Source organism: Sinocyclocheilus rhinocerous, unplaced genomic scaffold (genome assembly GCF_001515625.1).
Source record: "Sinocyclocheilus rhinocerous isolate Xijiao unplaced genomic scaffold, SAMN03320098_v1.1 scaffold8, whole genome shotgun sequence".
NCBI lineage: Eukaryota > Metazoa > Chordata > Actinopteri > Cypriniformes > Cyprinidae > Sinocyclocheilus > Sinocyclocheilus rhinocerous.
The window spans coordinates 1,422,782-1,423,068 of NW_015666800.1; positions in this window are offsets into that span (position 1 = coordinate 1,422,782).

Genomic DNA, 287 nt, shown 5'->3' on the forward strand with positions numbered 1-287 from the left:
AAGAAGATCTGTAAAGTTGCAAAGACTAAAGTCTCAAATCCAAAGAGATATTCTTTATAAAAGTTAAGAGTCAACCACGCCTACCTAAAACAGCTCGTTCTAACACGCCCCCACATGTCTACGTCACGATGTGGGAAGATTTGCATAACGCCGCCCAAATGTTCACACAGGTTACTGAAACCACGCCTTCTTTCTTTGCGTGCTGTGCATATTTGGGCGGCATTATGCTAATATTTCCACATAGTGAGGTAGATATGTGGGGGCGTGTTAGAACGAGCCGTTTTAGG